Source organism: Giraffa tippelskirchi, chromosome 13 (assembly GCF_054371585.1).
Source record: "Giraffa tippelskirchi isolate mGirTip1 chromosome 13, T2T-mGirTip1v1.2.pri, whole genome shotgun sequence".
Taxonomy (NCBI): Eukaryota; Metazoa; Chordata; class Mammalia; order Artiodactyla; family Giraffidae; genus Giraffa; species Giraffa tippelskirchi.
Genome location: NC_137287.1, coordinates 32,056,950 through 32,082,384, shown reverse-complemented (window position 1 = coordinate 32,082,384; position 25,435 = coordinate 32,056,950). Strand labels below are relative to the sequence as shown.

At 49.6% G+C, this 25,435-nt stretch overlaps 1 protein-coding gene, 1 long non-coding RNA gene and 1 other non-coding gene across 6 annotated transcripts in view; 1 reads left to right on the top strand and 2 right to left on the bottom strand.

Moving 5' to 3' along the window:
* Nucleotides 1–25,435, bottom strand: part of EMP2 (epithelial membrane protein 2) — a 41,277-nt gene that overhangs the window by 15,675 nt on the left and 167 nt on the right. Inside the window, exon 1 of one of the 4 annotated variants that reach the window (XM_081559230.1) lies at nt 15,509–15,754. The exons of the other annotated variants lie outside the window; for them this stretch is intronic. The gene's annotated coding sequence lies outside the window, so the exon portion shown is untranslated. Of the gene's footprint in view, nt 1–15,508; nt 15,755–25,435 lie in introns of those variants that run through there. 4 annotated transcript variants of the gene reach the window in all.
* LOC145532983 (uncharacterized) lies at nt 359–9,484 on the top strand. Its single transcript, XR_014073739.1, has 3 exons — nt 359–395; nt 3,371–3,477; nt 9,208–9,484. It is a non-coding gene; the product is annotated as an uncharacterized LOC145532983 (long non-coding RNA).
* On the bottom strand, nt 7,305–7,376 carry TRNAQ-CUG (transfer RNA glutamine (anticodon CUG)). Its single transcript has one exon. It is a non-coding gene; the product is annotated as a tRNA-Gln (tRNA).

Genomic DNA, 25,435 nt, shown 5'->3' with positions numbered 1-25,435 from the left:
GAAAAAACCCATGAACCTTGAAGAGAGACTAAAAAACGACCCTCTGCTCTTGCATCTCTATACCAAAATAAATCCCCCTTCACCACTAGCCCTGACTCAGTCTTCAAGCTCCTTTCCTTTAGGGACCCACTCTCCCAGTTTCCTGTGTATCCTTCCAGAAATATTTGTTAGGTGGGAACACTTATTCCCCACTCCTCTGGTTTCCAGTGTGGAGGGAGCTGCACCAGGGCAACAGTCTTGGCCTCAGGTCCCGCCCCTCACTCAACTCCTTTGATTCTGATTGGAGGGTGCATCCGTGTCCACTTTCTGGATTGGTGGAGCTCAGCTACTGACAGGCTCCCTCACAAGGTTTTTTCTTTGTCCTTCCCCACACTTCGTCCCTAGATAATGAGTCGGTATGTCTGTCTCCCAGAGCTCCAGTTTCCCTTGGCTTGGGTGTCCAGGGCTCGGCGGGGGATGGGGGCAGGGTTGTGGAACTGAGAACCCATCCTCCAACCTAGTTTTTCCTCACTTGATAATATCCCTAGAGATCATTTTTTTCCCCCCGCATGTGAGTCCACCTCATTCTTGAAATGGTTGCCTGGGGTTCTGTTGGGTGGTGATGCCAACATCTACTCCACTAGTTCCCCAGTGATGACTATTTAGGGCATTTCCAGACTTTTTGCTACTCCAAACTACACTGCCGTGAACATCCTTGTACTTATTTCTTGGCATGCTTGTGTTAGTGCTTCTGAGGGTCAGATTCTTAGAAGTAGGGGTGTTGGGTCAAAGGAAAGTAGATTTACTTTATTTTACTTTTAATTTTCAATTCAATTTAAATCAAATTTAATTTACTGCAAGCAATACTGGACACTGTGCCAGCCTTGATCTTCAGAAGGTCTTCAAGGAGTATAAAGTACGGGACCAACTGTTCAGTGAGGACTGTGTGGGTGGATAAGCCTTGACATCCTGTGTTTTTTTTTTTTTTTTTTTTGAGTTAATAACATCCCTCAGTTCCCCTGGAAGTATAATTCTGGCCTATACAGACCAGCCTCTGCCATATCCACGGCTCTCCCCAGCGGTGGTCTCTCCTTCCCATGTTTCACTCCTGCCCTGTGTCTCATGGACCCTCTCGGAGATACTGAAGAACAGACAGCTCCATGGGCTAGATGTTGGGTGAAGGTTGGCCCACCAAACCCAGGGTGTGGCATCAAATTTATCTTTGCCATTCACAAAAATTTATTTTCCTTTCCAAAAACGTCATACTGAATGCGAATCCCTCTTGCCTCCCCTTGTCCTCGTGGGCTTCAGCGCTCGGCCAGCTGGGTCTGGTCTCGGTTCCTTGGAGCACGGTTCCCAGGAGTACCATGTCCCCTCTACCTTCAGCTGGCTCTCTCTCACACTGTCCAGGTCTCAAGCTAAGCATCCTCTCTGCAGGATCTTGGATCCTGATCACCCAATAGCCACGCTCCTCCAGTATCTATCTCCGCGGTATCTATCCCATCCCCCTGGCTTATTTTCTTTCCTTTTTTTATTTTTTAAATTATGAAAATATGATAACATTTACAGGAGACCTGGAAAATACAGAACAAAGTTACATATAGTTCCACTATATATTTAAGTAGATAAATTAAGATTTTTAGTTGGAGTTTCAATATCGAACTCTCAGAAATTAACTGAATGAATGTACAGAGAAGTCGAAGAATATCGTGGACCTGAAAAGCATTACGAACCAATTCGACATAATTAAGAGTTATACAGTTTTCTTCGGAGGATCTTCACTGTCCGAAAGTATCTTATTTGTTCACGCAATTGTTATCCATTGCCCCTCTGTTCCCTGCTGTGCTCGGCGCACAGAAAGCTATTTGCTGTCATTTCTAGAAATGTAGAACTATATAAAAGCCCTGGGAAAACTCAAGGCCCTGGGTCCAGAGGCAGGAACTGTAGCTAGAAAGGGCTATAACACATTGAGATCCCATGGCAAGGCAGAGGCAAGAGCAGAACCAGGGAGTCTCCTGGCCCTGACTCCAACTGCCCTTCTGACCTCAGTGGGAGACCCCTCAGAAGGCGCCCAGCAGTCTCTCAATGGTCAACGACTATTTCCCCAAAGCCTCTGCCATTTCCAAGCACAAATGTCACCAGGCGGTCTGAAAGATGTTGTTTCTCCTTTTGTGATTTCTTCAGGCATTGAGCAGGGCAGTCTGAGCGGCAGGGCGTGTACCTGTCTGAAAGTGAAAGTGAAGTTGCTCAGTCGGGTCCAACTCTTTGTGACCCCGTGGACTGCAGCCTACCAGGCTTCTCCATCCATGAGATTTTCCAGGCAAGAGTACTGGAGTGGGTTGCCATTTTCTTTTCCAGGGGATCTTCCTGACCCAGGGATCGAACCCTGGTCTCTCCTGCATTGCAGGCAGACACTTTACCCTCTGAGCCAGTCTGAATGTAAAGGTAAACGTACAGTTGGGAGACTGTACGAGTTGAGTTTCTCAAGTTCCTGTCTAGAAATCAAAGTCCCACAATTTGCTGAACTTCTCTTTTAAAAATATGTTTTGATCGACATAATGTGATAATTAAGCGGTGGGGGTAAGATAATAGAAGCAAAGGCATATAATGAAAACCACAGTCTCTGCCCCTGCCCCAGTCCTGATCCCCTGAAGCAATCACTTCTAACCTTTTCAGCTGTTTCTTTTCCCAGCAGTTTTGTATGTCCAAACAATATTCATACACTTCTCTTTCCTGATTCATCTATTACAAACAATACAGACTTCCTGAGTGTTTTCATCATCATCACCCTCCACCTTCCTACCCCGCCATTCCGATACAGTCTTGTGTGAGCGGGCTAAGTCACTTCAGTTGTGTCCAACTCTTTGCTACCCCATGGACTGTAGCCTGCCAGGCTCTTCTGTCCATAGGGATTTTCCAGGCAAGAGTACTGGAGTGGGTTGCCATGCTCTCCTCCAGGTATCTTCCCGACCCAGGGATCAAACCCGCATTTCTTATGTCTCCTGCATTGGCAGGTGGGTTCTTTACCACTAGCGCCACTTGGGAAGGCAATACAGTCTTTTCATACATCAGTAATTCTCATTTATGCTATGACCATGTAAATGTCATACACTGCAGAGCCAACTAGGGTACCATGCACCTTTTTCTTCAAAACTCTTCTTTTCCTGAGCATTACTAATTGTCTTTTCCCTGCTCCCTCTATGGCTCCATCTATGTCCCCCATTTCTTCAGTTCTTCCTAAACTCATCACTCCAAGACTTCTACTGCAGAACCCCAGATGCAAAGTAATGCAGGGTTTCAGTTATGGGCTTGTGATTCGACTCCTCCTTTGCAGGATACTATCTCCAGCAGTCCCTCTCTCCCAACTCTGTCCACCTCTGCTCTCTGTCAGGTGCAGCCTCAGCAGCTTTCCCTGTCACAGGAGAAACAAGACAAACATCCTTCACGCGAGACCAGCAAATTTCTCCTATGTCCAGGGCACAGGATGCCAGCATCAAGGTGTGTAGGAGATAAAGCCCCCTGGGGAGGGGGTGGTGCCCAGAGGGGCATCCCACACGAAATGAGACTCCTCATGATTAAAGGTCAAGTTGCAGTTTACAATGCGTATCTTGCATTGGATCTCTGGGTCAACTCTCTGAAGCTGGCAGAGCAAGGTGTCATTATCCCCATTTTACAGATGAAAGACTGAGGCTCACAAAGGCGTCACATGATTCACCAAAGTTCACAGACTCTAACCCCTCTTTTTCTAATTCCAAATCCAGGACACTTTCCCTGCTACCCACTTTCCTGCCTCCCATGCTTAGGGCTTAATAAAAAGAAGGCATCAGGGCACAGGCAGCATCAAGTCATCTGTTTAAAAACATTAATTTATTTGGCTGTGTTGGATCTTTGTTGTGGCGCATGGGCTTCTCTCTAGCTGTGGCGTGAGGGCTGAGTAGTTGCAGGGCACAGGCTTAGTTGCCCCATGGCACGTGGGGTCTTAGTTCCCTGGCCAAGAATTGAACCCACATCCCCTGCGTTGGATGGCAGATTCTTAACCACTGGCACCAGGGAAGTCCCCCAGGTCATCTTTGTATCCTTCCCTTTGGCTGGATTTCCCGCAACCTCTGTATGAGGCAGGAGGGGTTTTGGAAGGCAATGTCTCTCTGCCCTGGCCATTAGCTAAAGTTGAGATGTGACTGTGCTAACCAAGAGAGGGCTTGATTAAAAACCATGCTTTAGTTGTCATTTGTACTAAAAATAGAGTTTCTTGCACTTTTAATCCTATTACTTCTTCAGCCCAGCTGAAGCATGTGTTGTCTTTATTGATCTACTCTGAGATTGGTTTGGACTTTGGATAGAGTACTTTCCTTGAAGGGAATTTATTCAGACACAAGAGAATGGAGTCTGTTCTGTTTTCGAAATTTATCACCATGTGCTTCCTTTCCACCCAGAAACTCAGGTGGGATGTCTCACCTGGATCCCCCACCTTGATTTAGGTGCCTTGTAGGAATCATGGTGCAGTAAGTTCAGACTGAAGGCCTAACTACTCCCCATTCTACAAAACAGCCAGAAAAATAGTCACAAGAAATAAGAGAGAACACAAGATACTAGAACTTCAGATTTTTTAAGGAAAAAGAATCAGTAGCTGGAATAGAAGGAGCAGGAAATGTGTTTCTTTGAGCAGGAGCAAGCATCCTCTGGGCGTCAGTCCTGGAATGAAGGGGGTGGAGGGGAGAGGCACCGGGAGGTGGAGATGGGGCCCCGGGGATTCTGCACCAGCACCGAGTGTGCGTGGGTCAGTGAATTTCAAGTTCTAGAGGCTGATGGTTTAAAAAGAAAAAAGGCTGATGGTTTGGGATAAGGGACGGTACTCCCAGAAATGTCCCTCCAGACCTCAGATAACAACCAGGATACAGCAAGAACTGGCATCTCCTCAATGCTTCCTGAGCAGAGGTGCCCTCCTGCTACACCTTGGACCCGGCTTTGCTTGAAATGTGTTTGTGTCTGTGTGTGTGTCTTGTGACTCTATGTGTGTGTCTATGTGTGCGTGTGTGTTTGTGTGTCTCTGTGTCTGTGTCTCTGTGTTTGTGTGTGTGTCTGTATTTGTGTCTGTGTGCATGTATGTCTGTATGTTTCTGTGTATCTGTGTCTTTGTGTGTGTCTGTGTGTGTCTATGTGTGTGTCTCTGTGTGTTTCTGTGTATGTGTCTGTACATGTCTGCGTATTTGTGTCTGTGTGTGTCTGTATGTCTCTCTGTATATGTGTCTGTGTGTGTCTGTATGTCTCTCCGCATATGTGTCTGCGTGTGTTGTGTCTGTGTATTTGTGTCTGTGTCTCTGTGTGTCTCTGTGTGTCTTTGTCTCTGTGTGTATGTCTGTGTGTGTGTTTATGTGCCTCTGTGTGTCTCTGTGTCTGAGTCTCTGTGTGTGTGTGTGCTGCACGTCCAGCACTGTGTGTGGAGAAAGTCCTGCTGCTGACTCACTGGCCCCCCATTCCCCCCAGAGCACCATCTTATTTGTCGTTTATGGTGGGACATCACCGACAGGGTCTTTCAGGTGAAGAGAGGCCAAGGGACCTTCCCCAGGGCGATGTGAGTGTCCCCTCCCCTTCTCCTTCACAAAAACACAAGCCCCCACCGCAAGAAGCACGGACCTGCCTGCTGCAGCTAAAGGAAGCTGCTTTGGCCTCAGTCATTACGTGCAGGGGAGCCAGAGGGTGGCGGCTTCCCGCGGGGCGAGAACATGCTGTGAGATGACCACTTGTCCACCTGATTCCAACCCCGCCCTCAGGGGTTCTTCCTACCATTTACGCCACGGCCCATTCTCAGCTGAGCTGCAGCCTTTTCCCGGAATTGTAAGCAAAAGGACAGTCCTGAGCTCTAGAACTTTGCAAAACAGACCTGCGATGTTTGGTGTCTGAGGTCCCCCGGTCCAGAAGGGCTCCGCCTACAGCTCCTGCCCAGCAGGTTGGGGAAGGCCACGCGGCCAGGGGCATCCCCAGGCCCACTCTGAAGCCGGCGGTTCCCCCCCAGGCTGGCTGGAACCCAGCACCCGCAACCCAGCTCCCCTGGCACTCAGAGGGGACAGCAGCTTTGGCCTGTTTTCAGGAAGGCAGAGGTCAGCTCAGCCTCCGGTCCTCGTCTCTGGACACCAGCCAGCCTGGGATCGCCAGGCGGTCGAGATGACCTGGGGATGGCGGAAGCCCTTTGGCCCCAGGCGGCCCTGCTTTGTGCTCACTGCGGTTGGGGTTTCTGGGCACAAAGCCGACGCTTGGCTCTGTCCAAATATGGCAACAGGCCGAGGACACTGGATTTGGCAGTGCTCCAGGGCAGAAGCCACTGAGGATGGTTCTGTCTGTGTAGACCTCAGCCTTTCAATCCACTGGAATAATGATAACCACAGCATTGACGATAACGATAGCTGATATTTATTGCCTGGAATGTGACAGGCAGTGTTCTAAGCTCATTCCATGTATTAACTTAGGCATTCTTCACCAAAACAGCTATGATACAGGTGCAATAGTTAGGTAAAGAAAATAAGGCTCAGAGAGCTTAAGCACCTTCCCAAAGATCACAAAGCTAGCAGAGGCTGGAGCTGGGATCTGAAGACAGACAATCTGGCATCAGAGAAACCGTAAGTCTTGCCCACCCTAAATCTGAATTTCTCTTCCCTTTTGGGATCCAGGTATCCTCCGTCCTGATCAAGAGATCGGTTCAAAGTCTTGGGTCCACACGTGGCTTTGGAGGCTGGTCGTCATTATCTGCCCTCACTCTAGGACCACAATGTGGGTCACGCTTTGTGACACACACTGGGGACACGGGAAGCAGAGCACAAAGTCACTCATGAGGCCTCCAGGCTGAAAGCACTTCCCTTCACTGCACACGGGATAAAAATACCTGTCAGTGAAGTGACAGCCCCATCATAAGGATGGGCAAGGACTAGGATCCACTTTGCAGGCAAGAAGTCAAGTTGAGGGCTTCGTCCCCATCATCCAGTTAGCAGGTGGCAGAGTCAGGGCTCAAACCCCAGCCTTTGGAGCACTGGCCTGTCACCCATTTTGGGGGGGAGTTGTCTTTTTTTCTGATCAGGGATTGAACCCCAGGTCCCCGGCAGTGAAGCATGGAGTCCTAACCCCTCGCCTGCCAGGGAATTCCCCCACTGTTTTTTTAAAATTTATTTATTTTTAATTGAGGGATAATTGCTTTACAATATTGTGTTGATTTCTGCTATATATCAACATGAATCAGCCATAGGTGCTCTATTGTTTTCATTAGAACCTGGGCCTTCCACATTGTAGGCAGACACTTTACCGTCTGAGCCACCAGGAAAGTCCAAAAAAGAGAAAGGTCCCACCGAGACTCGAACTCGGGTCACTGGATTCAGAATCCAGAGTGCTCACCATTACACCATGGAACCAGGGCCCTGTTGTTTTTAAAAAGAGCAATTAATCAGGCAACCAGCATTCACAGAGTGTCTACAATCCCTAGGTCCTGGTGACACACAGGTGAGAAAGGCAGGCTCCTCAGCTCCTGGGAGCTGCCCGGTACATAAAGATCAGGACATATAAATAAATAAGCATGATGTGATGACATGCATGCTATGAGAACGCAGAGGAAGGGGTGACTAGCCCTGTGTTAGGGTGGGGGCAGCATCTGAGTCTTCATGGAAGAAGTGACATCTGGGCTGAGTCTCAGAGGCCGGGCGGCTTGCCAGGCAGAGCCGTGGGGACAGGGTGTTGCAGGCAAAGGGAACAGGATGCTCTGAGGCACAGAAGTATCACCAGAGTGAGCATGAGAAGGGCTGGGCAGGGCCCCCAGGCTGAGCCAGAACTCCACGCCGGGTGAGACGCTCGATGGGGCTTGTAAGTTTGAGTGTTACCCTAGAGGCAGTGGGGAGATGGGGCGGGCTTGGAAGCAGGAGAGGAATAAGACCTGCCTCTAGAAGAAAAACATTCCACGATCAGAAGGATGAGTGAGGAGGAGAATTGGGGGAAGCTGCTGGAGAAGCCCGGTGAGAAAAGGACAGGGTCCTTGTACACACTGCTGTATTTAAAATGGATAAGAAGGACCTACTGTATGTTGCTGTTTAATCGCTAAGTCGTGTCTGACTCTTTGCGACCCATGGACTTGTAGCCCAACCAGGCTCCTCTATCCATGGGATTTCCCAGGCAAAAATACTGGAGTGGGTTGTTATTTCCTTCTCCAGGGGATCTTCCCGACCCAGGCATTAAACTCGGGTCTCCTGCACTGCGGGCAGACTCTTTATTGTCTGAGCCACCAAGGAAGTCCTGCGGGGAAATCTGCTCAATGTTATGTGGCAGCCTGGATGGGAGGGCAGTTTGGGGGAGAATGGATACATGTATATGATGGCTGAGTCCCTTCGTGGTTCACCTAAATCTATCATAACACTGTACTCCAATACAAAATTAAAAGTTTTTAGAAATTAATGTATTAAATTAAAAAGGAAAAGGAGAGGGTCCAGATGAAGGTAAAAACGTGATGGGTGGTGGTTCAGGCAAGGGGCTGTGCTAAGAAGTCAAAAAATGTTAACAAACATTGTAAATCAACTACACTTCAACAGAAAAAAACATATTGAAAAATAAATAAATAAAGAAGTGGAGCCAGACTTTTCCTTCCCGTTTGGCCACACAAGAAGAAAGAAGTATTTATCAAGGCTCTGGAGTCCCTTCCCGAAGAGAAAACTCCAGGCCCAGATGGCTTCACTGGTGAATTCTGTCAAACATTTAAGGAAGAATAATACCAACTCTGGACTTACCTGGTGGCTCAGTGGTAAAGAATCTGCCTGCCAATGCAGGAGATGCAGGTTCAATGCCTGGGTCGGGAAGATCTCTTGAAGGACGAAATGGCAACCCACTCCAGTATTCATGCCTGAGAAATCCCACGGACAGAGGAGCCTGACAGGCTACAGTCCATGGGATTGCAAAGAGTCAGACACGACTTAGTGACTAAACGGCAACAACATCAATACCACCAACTCTACACACACATTCCAAACAAATCTAAGAGGAGGGAATGGCTCCCAATTCATCCTATGAGGCCTGCAGCGATCACCCTGATCCTCAAACCAGGCAACACATTCCACAACAGGAAAAATACAGACCAAGATTTCTCATGTTCATACGTGCAAAAGGTTTTAACTAAATGTTATTAGCAAATCGAATCCTCTTATTAAGAAGTGGAATCTCTTTCCCCACCCACCGAACCTGGGTGATTTCTTTTATCAACAGAAGGCAGCAAAAGGGCCAGTTCTGAGCCCGGGACTCAAGAGGCCTCATGTACCTCCTATCTGGGCTACCACAGGAGCGAGCCCAGCCAGGCCTGATGGATGGTAGGAGACTGCGTGGAGCAGAGATGAGCTTTTCTCCAGCAAGAGCCACCAAGATCAGCCAGTTCCTAGCTGACCCCCCAGCTGGCCACAGAGATGTGAGAGAGCCCCGCTGAGCCTAGGCCATACTGCCCACCTGCAGAATCTTGAACTAAATAAATGTTTTCTCTTTTAAGACATTATGGCCTCTGAGATATTACAGGCTCAGTTCCAGACCACCTCAATAGAGCAAATATCCCAACAGAGTCACGTGATTTTTGTTTGTTTGTTTCCCAGTGCATATAAAAGTTACATGGGACTTCCCTGGTGGTCCACTGGTTCAGAATCTGTCTGCCAAGGCAGGGGACAGAGGTCTGATCCCTGGCCAGTGAACTAACATCCTACATGCTGCAGGGCAACTAAGCCGATACACCACGACTACTGAACGTGTACTCAGAAGCCCGTGTTCCGCAATAAGAGAACTCATTGCAATGAGAAGCCTGTGCACTGCAAATTGAGAGTAGTCCCTGCTTGCCACAGCTAAAGAAAGCCTGTGAAAGCCTGTGGGCAGCAACAAAGACCCAGCGCAGACAAAATAAATAAATATTAAAAAACAAAGTTTTTAAAAAAGCCATGTTTACACTACACTGTAGTCTATTAAGTGTGCAATAGCATTATGCCTAAAAGAAAAACAATGTAGATGCCTGAATTTTAAAATCCTCTACTACAAAAATTGCTGACCATCATCTAAAGTGAAGTTGCTCAGTCGTGTGCTACTCCTTGCAATCCCATGGACTGTATGCTACCAGGCTCCTCCATCCATGGAATTTTCCAGGCAAGAGTACTGGAGTGGGTTGCCATTTTCTTCTCCAGGGGATCTTCCCGACCCAGGGATCAAACCCAGGTCTCCCGCATTGCAGGCAGATGCTCTACTGCCTGAACCACCAGGGAAGCCCCCATCATCTGAGACTTTAGCAAATCGTGGTCCTAACATCAAAGATCACAGATCACATAACAAATATAGTAACAATGAAAAATTTGAAATATTGAGAGAATTATCAAAATGTGACACACACAAAATGAGCAAACCCTGTTGGGAAAATGGTGTTGACGGACTTGTTCAACGTGGGGTGGCCACAAACCTTTAATTTATAAAAAAACAAAAACACAAAAACACAGAATCTGCAAAGTGCAATCAAGTGAAGGGCAATGAATTGGGATGTGCCTGTGCATTTCAGGATGGTTTGTTACACAGCAAGCGCTAACTGATACAAGAGAAACACTATGTTCTTAGATTCAGGGATCCTCAAAGACAGAAACCATGCCTTATTTATCCCCAGTGCCCAAGGTTACTCAGCAAACACTTGGTGAGTGTCTGCTAATTTGCACAGCTTTGGCAGAAGAGCTAATAACCACCATTCTGCCAATGACTGCTGTCTGACCCCATCAATTAAAGGGCTCCCTGCCGGCTGCTGTCATCCAAGGAGCTCCCTATAATTATGCCATCCAACACACCCTCACCCCAGCCCAGAGGGGGCTGGGACCTGCAGGCACACAATATGTCATTTGGATTAAGTGGCTGAGGTGAGGCAGGTGTCAGACTCGGGGTGCTTGTCATCCTGACAGTCATCAGGTTAGGGATGTTCTTCCCTTCACAGAACATCTTGCGTTAGTGACTTCCAAGTAACCCCCAGGATATCAGTGGTGCTCACTTTAACAGCTTTTTTGTCTTTCTTAAACTGTCATTTAAAACTGGGTGAATTCTGCCAGCAAGTTAGGGACTGGGAATCAATGCCTACAACTCAGCCAGACCCAGGGAGCCCCAGGACCAGGAAGCCAGGCCTCCACCTCCAGGTAAGTTAACACACGAAGGGGATAAAGGGGAGAAGATGAGCAGAAAGTAATATGTGCAAAACACAGAAGAGCGCAAACAGAACCAGACTGGACTGAAGTTTAGCAGCCTAACAACTCAGTGCCTCAGTTTTCTCATCTGTACAATGGGAATGACCATGATATGCCCACCTCCTAGGACCACTGGGGGATAATAGAGTGAAAGGGCTTAGAACAGCATCTGGCACCCAACAAGTGCTATGTACATGCACCGATCACAGCCACCACCATGGTCAAGGAGTTCTTAGAACTGCCACCCTCAGACCTTTCCCGTCCCCACAGAGTCAGCATCCTCCCCTCATCCACTGCCATTCTCGGGGGGCATTCACCCAGGGGAAATAAACCACCCAGGTGTCTCCAGCAGGGAAGAAGTACAAACAGACCACAGCTCAAGCTGTGTGGACAGTTAGGGGTTCCTCAGGCACCATCCTCACTGTGCTTGTGTGAATGTCCCTCCAAACCAGTCATTCCTGCACCACGTGCAGCATCTCCGGTGTGTCTGTGTACCACCTTTGTTACTAGTAGCCTACTCATTCTTCAAACTTACCTCTTTACAAAAGGAAACCTTATCTCACAACCAAAATGGAAAGGTGGCAGTCAACAGGGAAGAAAGAAATATACAATGAAAACAGAACGTCACTCGGTTCCAGCTAGAAACTGTTGCTTTGAAAATTCTGAGTCCAAGGCTCACTTTCTTTCTTTGCTGAAGCAACAGGACATCCCACGTGTTTGGGAAGTTCAATTAAAGACATAATAGCACAAAACTGAGGTTTTCTCCTTGGAGGGTTGGGAGGGAGTTTAAAAAGGAATGATTTAAAAGGGCTTCAGGAGACCCGGGTTTGATCTCTGGGTCGAGAAGATCCCTGGAGGAGGGCATGGCAACCCACTCCAGTATTCTTGCCTGGAGAATCCCCATGAGCAGAGGTGAGCTACAGTCCATGAGGTCAAAAAGAGTTGGACATGACTGAGTGACTAAGCACAACACAGCACTATCTTATTTAATACTGTGTGTCTAGTCTACCGGAAGCAACTGTGATGGTTAATTTTCTGTGTCAATTTGGCTGGGCCACAGGGTTTCTGGGAGGGTGTTTTTGAATGAGATGAAGAGTTAAATCAGTGGGCTTTGAGTAAAGCAGATTGCCCTCCACAGTGTGGGTAGGCCTCGTCTGATCAGTTGAAGGTTCAACTAGAACAAAACACTTACATCCTCCACCACCACCCCCAGCACCCTTGGAGCTGAATTGCAGCATCAGCTTTCCCCAGGGTGCCCAGCCTGCCAGCCTACCCTACTGATTTTCGACTTGCTAGCATTCATAACTGCATAAGCCAATTCCTTAAAAATAAACCTCTCTCTATATATAATATGGAGAGAGGTGTATACACACATATATACAGTTGTTGTTGTTGTTCAGTCACTAAGTTATGTCCAACTCTTTGCAACCCCATGTACACCATGTACACCAGGCTTCCCTGCCTTTCTCTATCTCCTGAAGTTTGCTCAAATTCATGTCCACTGAGTCAGTGATGCTATCTAACCATCACATCCTTTGCCACACAAATGTATACACATCTTATTTGCTCTGTTTCTTGGAGAACTCTGACTAAAACAACAGCACTCCTTTGGGATACCTATGCAGCCCATACACACTCACTAACCTGAGAGCTGGCAGGTCATGTCCTTTAATTAGGGGTTTGGGGGCACCTGGTCAGTGAACTAGATCCCATAAGCCATGTGGTGTGGCCACACACACACACACAAAACAGGGTATGACACAGCCATAAAATGGAATACTACTCAACAATGAAAAAGGAACAAAAGGAAGGGATGCCCTCTGTTAACATCTAAGACCAGATAGATGCTGAGCCAGCTGGGGAGTGATCCTCATGAACTTGGAATCACCCTGTAACATTTTCCCACCAGCATGCCCCAGGATGGAGGGGGGAAACTGTGAGGTTGCCTGGCTGGAAAGAAAGGCAGCCCCTCAGACCTCTTGCCCGTTCAACTGGGCCACCTCTGATGATGTGCATCTGTGGCTATGACACCATCCAGCCGTGGAATTGGGAAGTGGACCCCACACAATGAGAACTGCAGACTCACGCAGTCGCAGCTAAAGGGTGCTGTGTGATCATACAGAATCACCCCTGCCTTTGCCTCTGCCTGGATTATTTTTATAGCAACCAGTCTCCATTTGTATGAGCCCTGGGGCTGGAGACCTCACCACTTCCTGACACAGCACCTGATAACTGGAGCCCTAAACATTAGAAGAAGGTTTCTCCAAACTCCAGTCATCGGCTTACCTCCTTCCTGAGTACCACTGTAAGATTTTACTTCATGTTTGTCATTAAACAAATCCACTCCCTAAGAGAAATACAGGTATTTCAAGAAGAAATAGTTTGGCTCCCTGATAATGGAAAATCAGCATGACCTGCCATATCTGTTGATTGTGAAAATTAATAGCCACCCCCACTTAAAAAATTAACAAGTTCTGGTTCAATGCTGTTGTCCTCCAAACGGCTGTGTGGAGACCTGCTCTGTCTGGTTAAAGAAGGAAAACTAGAAATTGAAGAGGCATCTTCCCCTTGATGGAATACCTGGTGGGCCAGTGGTTAGGGCTCCACACTTTCACTGCAGCAGACCCAGGTTCAGTCCCTGCTCAGGGAACTAGACCCTGCAAGCATGTGTTGTGACCACACACACACACACAAAGCAAGAGTGTGACATGGCCATAAAATGGAACGCTACTCAGCAATGAAAAGGGAACAAAAGGAACACCTACTGCGTGCACATCGTGGATGAGTCACAAAACCTTCTGCTCAGTCAAAGAAGCCAGACACAAAGAGTGCATACTGCCTGTGATATTGTGACTAATAAAAAGAAATATAGCTTTAAAAAAAAAAAAAAGAAGGAAAATTACAGTCAGAGAGGCATCTTCCCCTTGATGGAATCAGAAGAACCGAAAGACAACTGAAAAGAGAACCACTTTGTCACCAAGTGACTTCCCTGGTGGCTCAGACGGTAAAGAATCTGTCTGTAATGCAGGAGACCCGGGTTCCATCCCTGGGTTGGGAAAATCCCCTGGAGAAGGGAATGGCAACACACTCCAGTATTCAAGCCTGAAGAATTCCATGGACAGAGGAGCCTGGGAGGCTATAGTCCATGAGGTCACAAAGAGTCAGACACAGCTGAGAGACCAACACACTACACGATGTGGTATCCAGCAGCACCTAAAATCACTCCAGCATCATGCAGAAAACAGCCCTATGGAGGGCTCTGCCTTCCACAGTGTCCAGTTCTCCAGGTGGTCCCCGTATGTCCTTCATTCCTTCCCGCCATCCCCCCGCCTACTCAGCTGGGCCCAGCCCAGCCCAGAACCTTTGGTGGGCCCTTGCTTAAACCCAGGAGCCTGGCCCCCGGCAACCTGCTCTAGACCTATAGGAATTCCACCAGTGGAAATTTCTTAGGAACCAGAAACTAGGACAGGGCTGAGCACAGAATTAAAACTTGAGGAAGCAGAGAAACTTCATCCACTGCTTGCTGTTGGGAGTGTAAAATGCTGCAGCCACTGTGGGAAAGTCTCGCTGGTCCTCAAGCAATTAAACATAGAGTTTACCATATGTGTGCATGTGCTCAGTCATGTCCGAGTCTTTACGACCCCATGGACTGCAGTCTGCCAGGCTCCTCTGTCCACACGGGATTTTCCAGGCAAGAATACTGGAGTGGGTTGTCATTACCTCCTCCAGGGGATCTCCCAGACCCAGGGATCGAACTTGAGTCTTTTGCATCTCCTGCATTAGCAGGTGGATTCTGTACCACTTCGCCACCTGGTTAGCATCAGTTCAGTTCATTCAGTTCAGTCGCTCAGTTGTGTCCAACTTTTTGCGACCCCATGAATCGCAGCACGCCAGGCCTCCCTGTCCATCACCAACTCCCGGAGTTTACCCAAACCCATGTCCATCGAGTCGGTGATGCCATCCAACCATCTCATCCTCTGTCGTCCCCTTCTCCTCCTGCCCCCAATCCTTCCCAGCATTAGGGTCTTTTCCAATGAGTCAACTCTTCGCATGAGGTGGCCAAAGTATTGCAGCTTCAGCTTCAACATCAGTCCTTCCAATGAACACCCAGGACTGATCTCCTTTAGGATGGACTGGTTGGATCTCCTTGCAGTCCAAGGGACTCTCAAGAGTCTTCTCCAACACCACAGTTCAAAAGCATCAGTTCTTCGGCACTCAGCTTTCTTCACCGTCCAACTCTCACATCCATAGGACCCAGCAATTCCACTCCTGGGTAAACACCCCAGGGAAACGAAAACAGTAGCACAGAGAATTATACTCACTATTTTGTGACAGTGATACGTGCTCAGTCGTGTCTGACTCTTCGCGACCCCATAGACTGTAGCCCGCCAGGCTCCTCTGTCCAGGGAATTTTCCAGGCAAGAATACTGGAGTGGGTTGCCATTTCCTCCTCCAGAGGATCTTCCTGACCCGGGGATTGAACCCGAGTCTCTCACATCTCCTGCATCGGCAGGCAGATTCTTTACTACTGAGCCACCAGGGAAGCCCCTTCAATGTGTATTATACTGTAAAGGGAAAGTCAATATCACTTTTCAAGTGACTTACATTTTAGTAATACATGAAAAAAAAAAAAAACACGAGCGTATTACAGTTTGTAACATTGCCTGTATGCTACAGAAATCATCTCCAAATGCCTGTGGGCATGCAGACCGTGCTCTGGGAGGGCTGATGATTAAGGCTCTTTTGGGCTCTGGCCTAGAAGAATGTGACCCCATGTCATGCTGACATAGAGGGATGCTGACTGTGCCACTTGGGCCTGAACCAACTGCGGGACAGGGAGGAGAGGGGAGCAGCTGCCCTCAGCCCTTCCCCACGCTGCCTGTCTCCACCCCTGCAGCCTCCAGCCTGCTTCTCATCCAAGGCAGGGGGACTCCCTTCTGCCACTCCTCCCTGGGGTGGGCTGAAAAGCAGGAAAACCAGGGACTCCTGGGGGGACGGCCTCCCTCAGCTATTCACACAGCAGAGACTTACTGAGCACGTACTGCACCCTTCCCAGGTGGCTCAGTGGTAAAGAATCCGCCTGCCAATGCAGGAGACACAAAAGACATAGGTTCGATCCCTGAGTGGGGAAGATCCCCTGGAGGAGGAAACGGCAACCCACTCTAGTATTCTTGACTGGAGAATCCCATGGATAGAGGACCCTGGCGGGCTACAGCTCAGGGTCTTGCAAAGCATCAAATACAACTAAGCAAGCACTGCACACTTAGCTCTGTGCTAGAGGGTGCTGGAGAAACCCCAGGGAAGTCAAAAGATCTGGTTCCTCAAACTAAGACTATCGGAAGTAACAGAAGTGATCACGGCTTAGGAAGAGGATTCCTTCTCCATTCCACACACACATCTGAAACACAGGAATCAAGATGGCTTTGCCCAGGGCAGGGGTGGGGGTGAGTTCTGTTCTCTGTGACCAGGCTGTTAAAGGCAAAGGACCCTCATGTGGTCCAGGACCCTCAGGACTGAGAAAGCTGACTTGAGAGGAAGAACACAGGCATCTAAGACATCCATCAACACATCGGCAGCAAAGACACTTTCTCGGCCCAAAGGACCAGGATTTTTTCAAGAGGACTCAGATGTCTGTTAAAAAGAGGGATGTGATGGGACCCAATGAACCATCCAATGGAACAAGGTCTGCAGAGTCCGAGAGTTTGTTGTTTAGTTGTTAAGTCAAGTCCAACTCCTCACGATCCCTATGGATTGTAGCCCACCAGGCTCCTCTGTCCATGGGATTTCCCAGGCAAGAATACTGGAGTGGGTTGCCATTTCCTCCTCCAGGGGATCTTCCCCATTCAGGGATTGAACCCATGTCTCTTGTGTCTCCTGCATTGGCAGGCGGGTTCTTTACCACCTGGACACAAAACTCTTAAGACTCCGTTTCATCTGTAGGGCAGAGATGATGATACTCCTAACCCCAGAGGGTTGTTATTCATTATAAATGAGATAGAGGCTGTAAAGCAAGTGGCCCAAACTGCTTTGCACCCTATAAATGCTATGGTAACAGTATTGGCAAATTATTGCTGTTAACACTGGCAAAATGTAAGTCATTTTCTCCTATTCTCAAACACCAACCTACAGCACAGTTCCAGACCCTTTATCTGTCTCTCTGAATTCTCTTCAAAGCCCCAGACTCCCATTCCTAATGGTCTCCTGGATACCTTTCAGGGATCTCATAATGGCCCTACTGCGTGTGTGTGCTCAGTCATGTCCCACTCTTTGAGACCCCGTGGACTGTAGCCCACCAGGGTCTTCTGTCCATGGAATTCTCCAGGCAAGAATACTGGAGTATTCTTACTCCAGAGGATTTCCTACTCCAGAGGATCTTCCCAACCCAGGGATCAAACCCGAGTCTCTTTCATCTCCTGCATTGCAGGTGGATTCTTAACACACCCTAAATATACCATATTACCCCCTCCCCAAACTACCACTTGTCTGTTAACAGCATCCAGACGGAAAATCATCATGGCCAGGAGAGGTACACAAAGGGACGTTTCAAGGGGCATGTTCCATGGAGGCTGAATGGCACATGTCCTGATTACCTTGCCATTGAATTACCACACAGCCCCCACCTAGTCTGCCTACCATTGCCCCCCACCTCTAAAAGCTCCCCACTCCAAACCTGCAAAACTCATACTGCTTACCGAATTCAGGGAAGACTATTTCATTATTACTGAACTTCATGTACACATATTAGGCCTTCCTAGGTGGCTCAGACAGTAAAGAATCCACCTGCAATTCAGGAGACCCAGGTTTGATTCCTGGGTCAAGAAGATCTCCTGGAGAAGGAAATGGCAACCCACTCCAGGACTCTTGCCTGGGAAATCCCATGGACAGAGAAGCCTGGCGGGATACAGTCCACGGGGTCGAAAAAGAGTCAGACATGACTTAGCGACCGCCCCACCACCACCACTACCACACTTAAGTGACTCTTGAATATATTTTCTCGGAAACAAACAAGACTGGAGTCCCACAGTCCATTCCTTCCTCTCCCCGTCCCCACGGGCAGCCATACTGATTGATTCTGATATGTCCTTCCAGTAACTTTCGTTGCATACATGTAACACATAAGAGGCCATAGGAACACTGTTACTTTCTGTTTGCTTTTATGTAAATAGCCTGTTTTCCCATATATACCTTTGTTACTTATCGACCTTTCTATATTTGTACACAGAGATGAACCTCCAAGTTTTTTTCTCTGAGATCTAAATTTTTAAACAATTTTTATTGAGAATATAATTGATGTACAATATGTTTCAAGTGTGCTACATTGTGATTTGACATTTGTACACATTATGAAATAGCCATCATGATAAGTCTAACAGTTAAATACATTATATCCCTGTGGCTTATTTACTTAATAACTGGAGGTTTGTACCTCTTAATCCCCCCCACCTATTTTACCCCTACCCTCTACCCCCCCTTGAATCTTGTCTTTTTTTAATTTTAATTTTTATGCTTTTTGGCCACTCTGCATGTGGGATCTTAGTTCCCCAACCAGGGACAGAATCCTGTATTGGGAGTGCAAGTCTTAACCACTGCACTGCCAAGGGAAGACTCTGAATTTTGCGCTTTTTAACTTCTGTAAGGTGTTAGTCGCTCAGTCTTGTCCGACTCTGTGACCCCCATGGACTGTAGCCCGCCAAACTCCTCTATCCATGGAATTCTCCAGGCAAGAATACTGGAGTGGGTTGCCATGACCTCCTCCAGGGGATCTTTCCAACCCAGGGATCGAACCCAGGTCTCCTGCATTGGAGGCAGATTCTTTACCATCTGAGCCACCAGGGAAGCCCTAACTTCTGTAAAATACTCCCTAGTGTGACTGATGGGTATTTAGTTGCTTCTAGGATACTTCCACTTTTCCCCTTTCTCTCTCTCTTTGTCCCAGTGCTGCAGCGTGAACATCATCACTCCTGCTTCCCCAGCCAGGTTCATTGGGATGTGGAGGGAAGCCCCCTTCATCTCCACCATCCAGCTCGGCCCCCAGCCCTGCCCTCCCCTCCCGCACTGCAGGCTAACGAGACGTGTGCATCTGCTCCAGCAAGACTTCTGCCTGCACCCTCTGCCTTTTCTCTCCCTCCCTTCTAAAACCCAGAGCCATCACTGCCCATGAGAATTCTAGAGACTCTTCCAAGCCCATCTCCAGTCTGACAGGCTTAAGGAAACTCTTGCACACCATGACATGGGCTCCCCTGAAACCCCATCTCGCGATTCCACTCCTGGCACATACATCCTTGTACCCACAATCTTCTTCACAGGACTGAAACCTCCTTTGAAGAGAGGGAAATCCTCCTTTGCCTACATGGCTCCCTGCCCAGAGTCATGTGATAACAGCCATCAGGATGAAAGTGGGCAAGCCAGACTCTCCCTCAGGTTTCCTTTGGTTCAAGCAAACCACAAACACCTTCAGCCACTTCCATGAACATCAATATTCCAATTCTTCCGATCCCTGGAACAACCATCCAAGGCATTGGGGGGCATGATGATCCTCATCAAAGATGCAGAGACTCCTTCGGAAGTTGAGTGGCACATCAGGTCTGAAGCTGAACGTTGGGGCCTCTTTGCAGAAGAGGAGCTTGGGCGGGGAGCTCACAGATATTTCAGGACTGTTGTCAAAAGGACGAACATCTCTGGAGAAGGAAATGGCAACCTACTCCAATATTCTTGTCTGGAAAATCTCATGGATGGAGGAGCCTGACAGGCTATAGCCCGTGGGATCGCAAAGAGTTGGACAGGACCAAGTGACTAACACTTACACTTATGCCATCTCCCCAAAGGCAGGCCCTTCTGCACTAAGATTTTTACCAAACCCAAGGATCATCATTGCTTATTAATGACACCTTTCCGTTATTTCAAAATATGCTTTAGAGTTTAAAATGTCAACTTCAGTGTTTCACCCTATGCAGCAGTGAAACTATGGGTTTGTGTTCTGTTTGTGTTTTTTTTCCCCCAAATATCAATGGAGAAAAACACATAATTACTCTTTTTTTGTTGTCTCACATTCAGCTATGAACTTTTTAAAATGATCTTGGTTACCACCAGCGATAACATGCTTTGGGAAACATTCATTAGAATAAGATGAATGAGACTTTGGGTCATATGTATTCATTGCAAAAATCGTTAACTAACTTCATTTTAAGGAAAGAAAGCTCTTCAGAGAAGTTTGCGATCAAAAGCATCAGAAAGGGAAACCTTCAAAGGGACTTCTCTATTGGAGAAACTTAGTTGATCTTAGGCTTACAAGCAGTTTGCACTGAGGGAATTAACCAGTCCCTCTCTGCATCCTGCAGGGTGAGAGATGTTTCACATCCAAATTTCTCAGCTCAGTCTTGGTACCGGAGAAGGAAATGGCAACCCACTCCAGTATTCTTGCCTGGAGAATCCCAGGGACAGAGGAGCCTGGTGGGCTGCCATCTATGGGGTCGCACAGAGTCGGACACGACTGAAGCGACTTAGCAGCAGCAGCAGCAGCAGCAATCTTGGTACCAAATATCCAAATATCAAGAGCTGATATCCCTCAGCTCTAGACCCAGGAGTGCTAGGAAGCTTCTAGAAGCTGATGTTATCTAACCTGTTCAAGGAGGGCAGGAAGTTGGAGAATCTCTTCACTTTCAATCCCTTTCTAGATCAACTGAAGCCCAGCTTCCCAAAAAGGTGAGAGTCCTAGGAATTTAACTATTCAGGTCAACAACTCCTTGTTAAGCCCTGGAGATACCATGTGAAAAAACCAAGTGTTCTTAGATGGGAAGACGGTTTTTCTCCAGCCCCCAAGTCTTCCTACTTCCTGCCTGAGGAAGGATGATATTCCCAGAGCCCAACAGCTGTGGCTGGGAGTGACCCAAGGCCAGTGGGAAGTGACCCACTGCCTGAGCAGGGCTCTTGGCCCACCTTTCATTGATCAGCATGCGAGCATGGAAACTCAACATCTTGGATGGATGACATGTGTCATAAGGGTCCCTGGGACCTGGGGGACCATAAGGGGACCTGGCCTAGGAACCCACTGGCAACTCCCAGTCATCCAGCTCCTTGGCAGTCAGTCTCCAGACCCAGTTCTAGTCCAGGTACTGCTGCCAACCTGCTGAGTGACCTCAGGTGAGTCACTCCACCTCTCTGAGCATCCCTAGCAGTTACACTGGGACTTTTTAAGGCCCTTTGTTGGTGTTCAACCGCCAAGTCGTGTTCAACTCTTTGTGACCCCATGGACTGCAGCACACCAGGTTTCCCTGTCCTTCACTATCTCCCAAAGTTTGCTCAAACTCACATCCATTGAGTCAGTTATGCCATCCAATCATCTCATCCTCTGTCACCCCTTCTCCTTTTACCTTCAATCTTTCCCAGCATCAGGGTCTTTTCCAATGAGTCAGTTCTTCACATCAGGTGGCCAAAGTAATGGAGCTTCAACTTTAGCATAAGCCTTTCCAATGAATATTCAGGATTGATTTCTTTTAGGATTGATTGGTTTGATGTCCTTGCAGGCCAAGGGACTCTCCAGCGTGTTCTCCAGCACCACAGCTTGAAAACATCAGTTCTTTGGCACTCAGCCTCTTTACGGTCCAACTCTCATATCCGTAGTAAGGCCCTTATGCCCCTGAAACACTCTGATCTTGGCCCATGGAGGCCCAGAGCGCTCTCATCCTTCCCAGCCTCTGCCCAGGGCTTAGCCGCCTGGAAGAGCCCCAGTGACTCTGGAGCTGGGACAGCTAGTGCTGCTGTGGTTGTCCAGTTACAGGCCGGTGCTCTCACTGGGTGGCAGCTCTGCCTGGGGTATTTTTAGACTCCCCCCCTTGGCCTGTCCCTAACAAGAGCCAGACGCATCTGACAATCCCCAGCCATGGGCTGGTCCTGCCAAAACTGCACTTTGGGGTGACTCCTGCAGGGAGCCAGGCTCCATCACTCCTGGGGTGAGAAGGGGTGCCTCCTCTTCCCAGCACCCCCACCCCTTCCCCATTCTTCCGTGGATGAGATGACGCCAACATCCAAGGGTCAGGTCCCAGTTGTGTTTAAGGTGCCAGCTGCCCTGGTTCCCCATTCCAGCTGCTGCTGCCAGTCGCGCAGTAAGAGGTCCCTGGAGCCCATCCCCGTGTCCTGGAGTCCTGCTGTCAGCCTTTAACAGCCTCTACTGGAAGGACTCTGCTTCCCTCTTTGGGGGGATGGTTGTCACCACCCCGTGACTGGAGAACCCACCTCTGCACCACTTTAGCCTCCGAAGCCAGGATCAGAGGCCTCATTTGCCCACAAAGCTGGGCAGCAGCCACATGTTGCAACACACACACACACACACACACACACCAAGCTGCCTTCCCCAGGACAGTCGGCTGGACTCCTGCCTTCCAAACAAATCCCGCCAAGCAGCCAGCAATCCACCACCACCCCATCTGGCCTGGAAAGGCATTCCTGTATTTTTGCCTCGACAGACTTCCCTTCCTGGGCACGTCTGACGGAGTTCACTGTGACAAAGAGCCAGCCTCCGCTGTGCCCCTGTCAACCGGAAGGGCCCGGAGGGCAGGGGAGTATGCGCAGGCCTGGGATGAGACATGGGCCAGTTGAGCCTTTCTGGGAATCAGCTGTGGCTGGAAAACTGAGAGTCTGTGCACACACACACACACACGTGCTTTCAGCTTCTGCCCTGAAGATAATATGCACAAGGCAGAGAGAGAAAATCTAGGTGAAACACTCACTTCCATTCTACAAACACAGGGCCTCAGACAAGACCTGTGTGTGCAGGGGCGTGGCAGGGAGAACAGGGTGGTTGTGCCCTGGATCTACGACTAGCTGCCACGGACCTTCGTCAGCCCCTCTTGTGTGCTGTGTGTGCTCAGCTGTGTCCAACTCTGCGACCCCATGGACTGTATTCCACCGGGCTCCTCTGTCCAGGGGTCTGTCCGGGCAAGAATACTGGAGTGTGCTGCCATTGCCTTCTCCAGGGGATCCTCCTGACCCAGGGATCGAACCCGCATCTCCTATGTCTCCTGCATTGGTAGGTGGATTCTTTACCCCTGTACCACCTGGGAAGCCCCTCACAAACTGTGCCCTGATCTGGGGCCTGGAAGGCAGAGGAGGGCTCAGCCTCTCCCCTCTGGGTGGGGCAGTGCAGTACCAGTCTCACTGGCCTGGCCCTGCCTTCACCCACCCTCTGGGCCCCCTCTGTGGCTTCCAACACAGTCACCTGTTCCCAGATTTCTGGTGAATCTCAATTTCCCCACTGGAAGGACAGAGGCAGCTACAAGCTATGTGGCCCGCTCCCTGCCTCCCACTCCCCAATTCCCAGCGAGGGTGGAGGACACTGATCCAAAAACCCTAGGTGGGAAAACAGGTTCTGCACCCTCCTGCCACCCCCACGCCCTCCTTCTGCCTCAGGCTTGACATCTGCCAAGGGCCCTGTGGGCATCGGGGCCCTGATTTCCCCAGAAGAGCCTTCCCCCTGCCTCTCCAATACCCACCAGGGCATCTCCAGGTGGAACTATGAGCAAGGATTGGGGAAAACAGATGGAGATTCAAAGTCTGGCTCTAGGCACCTACTAGCTCGAGGACCTTGAGAAACTGATTTAAGGTCTCTGGCCTGGCTCTTCCCACCTGCAGCCAGGGAGCGTGGAGGGGCTGGCGCAGGGTGGCGGGTGGGTGGCGGGTGGCTTCAAGGAGCGCTGGAGGGAGTCATGCCCTCCAGAGGCTCCATCAGCTTCGGTTCCCTTCCTCATCCCTTCCAGACTCCTGGGGAAACCTGGCTCCGGTCCCTTCCTCACCCTCCTTCCACTTCCTTATACTGAGGCCAAATTCTGGGGAGAGGTGGCCGGCAACCGTGACTGGCCTCCCAGATTTCTAGCTGATTCAGACTGAAGCACAGAAGTGGCTGCAGACTCGGTTGAATTGTGGCAGGATATACAGAACATAATATTAATCATTTTCACCACTTTAAAGTGTAGAATTCGGTGCCATTAAATACATTTACCATGTCATAGAACCATCACCACTATCTATACCCCAAATCTCTATACCCCAACTCTGTACCCATTAGACAAGGACTCCCCATCACTCTCCCCTGGCCCAGCTAACCTCTACTGTACTTTCCGTCCCTATGAACTCGCCTATTCTAGGTGTCTCCTATCAGTGAAGGCATACAATATTGGGGCCGCTGGCTTCTGAAGACCCTCTCCAAGCCCCTTACCTTACTCCTCACTCTGCCGGTCACATTTTACCTGGTCTCTGAGTTTCAGATACAGCTAAGTTCAAAGATCACCCCAGGCAACTCACATGCACCGCTTTGGAGCCTGGGAGGGGGCACTGACCATTTTCCCAAACCTGAAACTGGGCTGTCACTCTTGTTCCAAAGCCAGAGGTGGGTTCGGGGGCCCGGAGGGAAGGGCTTTGCAATGTGGGGTCTCCCTCAGTTACAGGTGTCAGCCCCCAAACAGGGCCTCCCTGGGGTGGATTTGGTGGTGATGGTTTAGTCGCTAAGTCGTGTCCGACTCTTGTGACCCCGTGGACTGTAGCCCGCCAGGCTCCTCTGTCCATGGGATTCTCCAGGCAAGAATACTGGAGCGGGTTGCCATTTCCTTCTCCAGGGAATCTTCCCAACCCAGGAATCAAACCCAGGTCTCCTGCAGTGCAGGCAGATTCTTTACCGGTGGGTTTAGGACCCCGGGTTTGGGGAGAGTGTATAGGCTTTCTATACACGAGCGCTAGCCTCCTCTCGCTCTGGACCGATGGGCCCTCAATGCTCCTTCCCTGTCCAACCGCAGGGGAGAGGGCACAGAGGCGTCACCCAAGCCCCTCCACCGCCCCAGACCGAAGTCAGCAGCTCCTCGCCGCTGGGCGGCGCAAGGGAGCCGCCGCCGCCGCCGCCGAGGGCCGAGAGTGACCCACCGACCCAGCCTGGGCGCAGCAGGTCCTGCGCGCTCCCACGAGGCGGGGGACCCGCGCCAAGGCGCCGGGGACTCTCACACGACGAGAAGGGGGGCGGCCTGGGACTCCCAGAGCCCTGGGAGTAGAGTTGGCGGGGGCGAGGGGAGTCGCCCTGACTCCTCCCCAAACTTTTCCCGCCCGCCTCGGCGCGAAAGGCGAAGGAAGCAGTCCGGGGGTGAAATTCGGGATCCAGGGCGGGCCGGGGGCAGGCGGGAAGTCGGCCCCCGTGAGATCTGGCGGAGGAACAGTGGATTTTCCGCAGGCCCCTCCCTGCGCCCCACCAATCGCAGGGATCTCCCTGC